Below are 7,332 nucleotides of genomic sequence, written 5' to 3'. Positions count from 1 at the left end.
CAAGTATGAGTGCTACCATATTTCATGTACAATAGTCACAATGTATAAGAGTGCAAGTTCCTCCTTGGGCAGCAGTAAATACTGTATATATCTTCCGTGGAGTCCACCCATGGCAGAAGAGGGTTCTTCCCCTTCACTTCTCCCCCCCACCTCTGCCAGACCCAGCAGTTGCTCTTATTTTGGAGTGCTGCCAACATGTGAACCCAGGTGGCCAATAGTTTATCTTGCATGCTATGGCTGAAAAAACAAAGGGCGCAAGTGATGGTAAATCATAAGCTTAAATCAAAATACAGGCTGCTTTGTCATCTGTACTCAGAACCAAAGTTGAGAGTGGTTTCTGTCTCGGTTTGCAATACCACATCGAGTTCCCAGCTGGGGATGAGGCAACTGGGGGCACTAACCTAAGGAGAGGAATGATAATACTCCAAATTGCCAGGAAGGGTGTGCTCTTAGTATTTTGTCTGATAGCTTCTGCACCACCAGCTGCTGAGCGAGGTGGGTGTTGGAAGCAACTAAGGAGTTATCTTCAAGATAAGATTTTGACCCTCCCCATAGACTCCAATGAATGCAAACTATCTGGAGAGAGTCTGCCATACCCAAGGTACTTGTAGGTCCTTGGTCCTAAGGCATGTTGAGCTGTCAATAATATGGAAGTATGTGGTCCCAGTAGTGGAGTCCATTCAGCAATCCAGCACTCCAGCTAAATCCTCATCGCTGTCAGTGGTCCCCTGGTTAAGAGATGATATACACAGAACATGCTTGTCTGGCGTAGCTGTTGAGTTCCATCTGAACTTCTGGCAACCTATGTGTCCACCTCTCATTGCAGACTCTGTTTTAATGGTTTGTTTAGCTTGTTAATCACTCTAGTAGCTTTAGGAGTGTCATATTACATTGTCATCGTTGTCCCATTCCTGCATCTAGTGACCAGTGAAATGAGTCCCTTTTTCACCGATGATGTCCCTAGGTCATTCGTGTGTAACACACAATTATCTAAGTCCCTGTATGTAGCCTTCTGGGTTGCTTTCTTGCTAGGTTATGCTTGCAAAAGGCCAGTGGTAGTGTTGACGTTTGTCAAAGGGTATTTACAGTTCTGAGACAGCTGGGTGGGTTTGATGTAATCCACCTGCCATCTCATGGCCAATGCTTTGGCTCTTGCTATTTGTTCTAAATGTCATGGTAACTTGTGTGTGTGTGTGTGTGTGTGTGTTCCAGAGAACAAGGAGTATACTCCTGGTTTGCTCATGCCCAACTAGTTGGCAATTTCCCAAAGGGTATGTACCCCTTTGTGCTCAGTCTTTTTGAAAAATATATTTTTTTTATTGATTTCAGAGGGGAAGGGAGCCAGAGGGGAAAAAAAAACAACACAAAAAACATCAATGGTGAGAGAGAATCATTGATTGGTTGCCTTCGGTAAGCACCTTACTGAGAATCCAGATTGCAACTCTGGCATGTGCCCCAACCAGGAACCAAACCATGACTCCCTGTTCATAGGTCAAGGCTCAGCCACTGAGCCATGCCAGTCTTTTTATGTAACCAATGGGACAGCCCTTGAAGGTCACTGTTTTTTTGTTTTGTTTGTTTGTTTTTCTTTTTTTCCCCCCTGTCTTTTGGACCTGAGCTAACTGGTCCATCTTCTGATTTCCTGAGGTTGACTCAATACTGGGCCAGTACATGGTACACAAAGACCTTGGTGCCTTTTGTCTTTTCCCAGATCTCATTCCAAGTTTTAGGTTTCTAAAGTGGGCACTATTGAACTTTCCAGCTGTCCTTTGTCCACTGCCCCATCCACAAAATGAGGTTTCTGTAGACAGCCTGATTGTCAGTTACCAAAGTGATAGGGCTTGGTTTATGTATCAGTATCATCCAAGCAGCTCTCAGTTCAGCCCATTGACTGCTTTGTTGGCTTTCTCTCTTTTCTTTTTTTTTCTTTTTTTTAAATAAAATTTATTGTTCATATTATTACAAATGTTCCTTTCCCTCCCCCCACCCCCATTGCTCTCCTCCACCAGGTTCCCATTCCTCCCTCTGCCCTTTCCCCATTCCCCATTGTCCTCAACCATAAGTGCACAGTTTATGTTCAGTCTCTTCCCACATCCCCCTCTCCCCTTTTCCCCAAAAATCATCAGTTCACTCCTCTTCCATACCTCTGATTCTATTATATTCACCAGTTAATATTGTTCATCAGATTTTTTTTAATTTCCTTGGTTTTTAGATTCACTTGTTGATAGTTACGTATTTGTTGTTCATAATTTTTATCTTTATTTACTTTCTCTTCCGAAAGAACCCCCTTCAGCAATTCATATAATTCTGGTTTGGTGGTGATGAACTCCTTTAGCTTTTTTTTTTTATTAGTGAAGCTCTTTATCTGGCCTTCGATTCTGAGTGATAGTTTTGCTAGATAGATTATCTTTGGCTGTAGGTTCTTACTATTCATCACCTTGAATATTTCTTGCCATTCCCTTCTGGCCTGCATGGTTTTTGTTGAGAAATCAGCTGACAATCGTATTCACATGTGTCAAACACAAGGCCCGTGGGCCAAATCCGTCCCGCCAGGCCTTGCAATGTGGCCCGCACCGCGCTGTCATCACTGCACTCCGCTGCGTTTCCATCACAATGACAGTTTATGACTGTTCAGTAAACCATTCGGCCCGTGATTTAGGCTGGATTTTAGATTTTGGCCCCTTCTCTGATTGAGTTCGACACCCCTAGTATAGGTGCTCCTTTATAGGTAATTATCTGCTTTGCTCTTGCTGCTTTTAATATTCTCTCTTTGTCTTTTGCTCTTGGAATTTTAATTATGATTTGTCTTGGTGTGGTCCTCTTTGGATTCCTTTTATTTGAAGTTCTGTGTGCTTCCTGGTCTTGTAAGTCTAATTCTTTCACCAGGTGGGGGAAGTTTTCTGTCACTATTTCTTTCAGTATGTTTTCGATATCTTGCTCTCTCTCATCTTCTGGGACCCCCATAATTCTGATGTTGGTTCGCTTGAAGTTGTCCCAGAGGTTTCTTACATTATCTTCAATTTTCTGGATTCTCTTGCCTTCTTGCTTCTGCGGAGGAGTGTCTTCTGGCTCTTTATGTTCCAAATTTTTTACTTGATTCTTGCGATCTTCCATTCTGTTTTTAGGACTCTGTATAATATTTTTTATTTCAGACAATGTATTATTTATTTCTTGTTGATCCCTTATTATTTCTTGTTGATTCCTTATTAATTCTAGTTGATCCCTTTTCATATCCTCATAGGTCTTATCAACCTTTTCTAGGAAATTCTTTTCTTTTTTTAAAATATATATTTTATTGATTTTGTATAGAGAGGAAGGGAGAGAGATAGAGAGTTAGAAACGTCGATGGGAGAGAGTCATTGATCAGCTGCCTCTTGCACACCCCCTACTGGGGATATGCCCACAACCAAGGTACATGCCCTTGACCGGAATTGAACCTGGAACCTTTTAGTTCCCAAGCCGACTCTCTATCCATTGAGCCAAACCGGTTTCGGCTCTAGGAAATTCTTGAAAAGCCTTATAAGAGTAGATTTGAACTCTATATCCAGTCGCTTTTTGTCCTCCATTTCTTTCATTTGTGATCTATTTTGTTGTCGCATTTTTGCAGCTTCCCTGATGGGGCAGAGTTTCAGGGTGGAGCCTACAGCCTTGGCTTCCATCATCTCTGCCCTATGCGGCTTCTGAGTCTCAGGGTCCTTCAGTACTTGCTGCAAGCACCTTTGAGAGAAAGGTGGCCTCGATTTTCTCCTGCTACCAAACAGTCTAGGTTCTCCCCCAATGAGCCCAGAACTGGGGTTCAGTTCAGTTGGAGGTGAGATTAGAGGTGGCGTTCAGAGCAGTCTGGAGCCCCTGTCTCCTTCCCGCCAGGGCAATCCTGCGGCAAGCCAACTGTCCCTTCTCTGTGTGCAATGTGCGCACCTCCAGGACCTCCTTTCGCCGCTCCCCCAGGGTTCCACCTTACAGCCCAGCTCCCTGTGAATGAGCCTGGGTCCCCGGAGTCTGGCTAGAACTGGGGTTCAGAGCAGTTGGAGCTGGGCCCAGCACAGTTGGAGCTTTTATCTCCTTCCAGCTAGGGAACGCCAGCCAGGCACTCAGCCTCCCTCCTCTCCGGCTCTGTCCTCTCTGCGCGTGCCCTGTGTCTCCGTACCTTAGGCTTTTACAGCTCCTCCGCGCTTCCTTCTGGTTTTCTCCTTGCTTCTTGTTGTAGAATTTCCAGTCAGTCGACTTTCTTGTAGTTCTGGGTAATGTCCATTTTATATTTTAGTTGTATTTTATTGAAATTGTTGTGTGCGACTGCGGCTAGGTAAATTTACCTGTGCGGCCTTCTTGGATTCTCCTCCAGAACTTCTGTTGGCTTTCTCTATCCAGGCATATAGTGTTTGTATTTGGCTGTATTGTTACTGTGGTCCAATGGTGTGGATTGCCCTTAGCAAACCCATTGGTGTACCATGCAGTCATGGGGACTGGAACTTGACCTTTCTTAATATGTGTCCATACACCCAGGTCAGTGTTTTCAGGCACTTGGCTAATATATGTGACTGGGCCCATGAGGCCATGCAGCTCAGTAATACATGCTAGTTGATATAGTACATTGTTGCTGCAAATATGCATACTACTTATGTAGGGTAGTGAGCTGAGCCACTCCCAGTTGGGGTATGGAAAATTCCCGGATTTATCTAGCAATGGAGTGTCTTTAGCATCACTGCAGGGCTTTTGAGATAATCTTTACATGCTGTAGACCAAGGTACACTGCCAAGCCTTGTCTTTCCTTAGGACTATACCTCTCTTCCTAATTGGGACCAGAAACCTAGGGGCACCTTCCTCCCATCTTGCTTTTGCCATAAGCCCCTCCCAAAGCTGTTTGGATAAACAGAAACATTTAATTTACAAGGGTCAGTTGAATTTATAACTCCACCCCTAATTTTTGTGTTTGTTTACTGCTACCTTTGCACTGGTAAAGGCATCAGTGTGCTCTTGTCTCCAATCCCACATTGTTCATTTCTTTGCTAATCTTTGTAAGGGATGTAAGAGCTGAGCTAGATGGGGGAATAAAAGGCATCAATATCCAGGTAATTCAAAAAAATGTTTGCAACTGTTTTACTGTTTCTGGCATAGAATAATTTTGAATATCTTATCCAGCACAGCAGTGGGAATAACTTCTGTCTTACTAGACAAGACAACCCTCCCAATGACAGAGGACCTGGACCATTGCACTTTGTTGCAATTTCTGGCCCTCCTCTATTTCTGGGTACTCCAGTAGATACTCTGCCATCCTATGTAAAATGGTAAGATCATTACCAGTTAGAGTAATGTAATCAATACCTTGATGCAATGCCACCTCTTTCCCACTATTCCATACAGATGTATCTTTTACTATTAAACCATGGCAAATGATGGGGCTATGCAGATAGCCTAGGGGCAGAACCTAAAACACCTAGTGTTCTCTGTTCCATCTGCAAGTGAACTGATCCTGACTTTGCATGTCCATAGAAATACCAAGTAAGAAATTAACCAGATCTAATACAAAATGATAGGTTCTTAAGGATTTGCTTACTTCACTTAATAATTGGGTGATATTAGAATTGCAGCATGGATTGGAGAAACTACTTTATGAAGCTGCCAGTGATCCAATGTCGTTCTCCATGATCCATTTGACTTACAGACTGGCCAGACAGGACTGTGAAAAGGACTATGGGTGGGACAAATTATGTCCAATCTGTCTAGCTTTTTAACTGGATCAGTGATCTCTCCATGTGCCCCAGGTAAGCGATACTATCTTACTGATACTACCCACAAACGCTGTGAGAGCCCTTCAGTAGTAGCGCCTGGGCCTGTGCCAGGTGAGTTTCCCTTTCCACATGGAGGTCATCTTCCAAATGGTGATTCCTAGAGGCCAGCACTAGTGCTTCTTCCAAAGAGAACCTCCAAGTACCCAGGAGAGGCCAGGCCTCAGCAGCCACTGTTGCTTTTACATCTTTGTCTTCTTTATCTACCTTAAGCCTCTACCACTACTCTGCTATCTCAGCAGGCATCTTTGGAGCATTCTATACTCACACACGTGTCCCTAAGCCTCCAATGTTGTGCCAACTGTCCCAAAGCATACTGGACATCCTGGGATTTCCCCTGGCTCAGTCCATTTTCTCCCCTATTTTGCTTCTGGCTTATGTGGGTTCTTCAGGATCCTGCTTGCTCACAGCACCAGTTGTTGGGGAAAGTCCCAAAAGTTTAAATTCAGGATCAATTATGAAGAACCAACACAAAGACTAATTTAAATTTATAAGAGCTTTAATAGGAGAAACTTACATACCTTGGCAAAGTAGGAGCTCCCAGTGCTGGCAGGCCAGGAAGACTACACTGAGTGGCCAGATTGTTATAATCTGTGAATGCATAATAATCTGGCCACTCAGTGTATATCCTATATAATAAAAGGCTAATATGCAAATTGTCCCCTCGACCATGAGTTCAACCAGCAGGCAGGCTGGCCAACCACCCATGTCCACCCCCCCGGTCAGGCTGGCTGAACCCCACCCATGCACAAATTAATGCACTGGGCCTCTAACACACACACACACACACACACACACACACACACACACACATACACACACTGAGTGGCCAGATTACTATGTGTTCAGAGATCATAATAATCTGGCCACTCAGTGTATACCCCTCCTAGGATAGAGCTCCTTTTTAAAGGGGATTTAGAACAGGGGTTAATGCCAAAACCAAATGACAGGTAGTTGTGTAGACCTCTTGGGAAGACAATGTTACAAGCAAAGTTAAAGGGTAACATCAGGCAGTGATTACACTCTATGTGTTCATTAACTTCCTTCTGGAGGACATGACATTTGTCTTTGGGTGGCACTAGGTTTTTTGAGTAGTTTGCCAAATGAAAGTTTACAGAGGGCTAAACATCCACAAAGAGTTCAAGTCACAGGTAGTTCAACATCTACCTAATGCCTTCACCACTGGAGCTATATAGCATCTCGAAAGTGAGTTTCCCACAGAAAGTAATTGCCAGTGTCTTATAAAGACCCACATGGAACATGACGGGTCTACTATGTCATTTTGATGAGTTCCCAGTTCTCTCATAACATAGCCTTCATGCTTATACCCTTCTATAAATCTGCATTAAACATTATAATTTACTTTAGAGTTACAAAATCAGAATTTTAGGATGGACTAGGATCTTTGAAATTACAATAAATTTTAAGTATCTTCGTTTTTTTGCTGATGAAGTTGATATATAGAGAAGTCACATTGTCTTTTATTTAATGTCACACAATAAGTTATTGGTACAGCCAAGAGTAGATAAAGGTTTTGACCTTTAAT

The sequence above is a fragment of the Pipistrellus kuhlii genome, unplaced genomic scaffold, assembly GCF_014108245.1.
Source record: "Pipistrellus kuhlii isolate mPipKuh1 unplaced genomic scaffold, mPipKuh1.p scaffold_m20_p_8, whole genome shotgun sequence".
NCBI lineage: Eukaryota > Metazoa > Chordata > Mammalia > Chiroptera > Vespertilionidae > Pipistrellus > Pipistrellus kuhlii.
Note: the sequence above shows the minus strand (reverse complement) of the source record.